This window comes from Chiloscyllium plagiosum, unplaced genomic scaffold (genome assembly GCF_004010195.1).
Source record: "Chiloscyllium plagiosum isolate BGI_BamShark_2017 unplaced genomic scaffold, ASM401019v2 scaf_12864, whole genome shotgun sequence".
In the NCBI taxonomy this organism is placed as follows: Eukaryota; Metazoa; Chordata; class Chondrichthyes; order Orectolobiformes; family Hemiscylliidae; genus Chiloscyllium; species Chiloscyllium plagiosum.
The window spans coordinates 1-525 of record NW_025210231.1 but is presented as its reverse complement, the minus strand read 5'-3'; positions in this window follow the sequence as shown (position 1 = coordinate 525).

Sequence of the window (525 nt, the reverse complement as noted above, 5' to 3'; positions counted from 1 at the left end):
GACCCCCCTCACTGTCCCCCCACACTGGGACTCGATCCCCCTCACTGTCCCCATACTGGGACTCGATCCCCCTCACTGTCCTCAACTCTGGCACTCGATCCCCTCACTGTCCTCAACTCTGGCACTCGAACCCCCTCACTGTCCCCCTGCTCTGGGACTCGATCCAACTCACTGTCCCCCTGCTCTAGGACTGGAAACCCCTCACTTTCTCACACTCTGGGACTCGATCCCCCTCACTGTCCCCCGGTTCCGGGATTCTATACCCCTCTTTGTCCACCACTCCAGGATTCGAACCCCCTCACTGTCCACTACTCTGGAACTCGATCCCCCTTGCTGTCCTCTACTCTGGAACTTGATCCCCATTACTGTCCCCGCTTTGGGACTCAATCCCCCTCACTGTCCTCTACTCTGGGACTCAATCCCCCTCACTGTCCCCCGCTCTGGGACTCAATCCCCCTCACTGTCCTCTACTCTGGGACACAATCCCTTTCACTGTCCCCCTGCTCTGGGACTCGATCCCTCTCA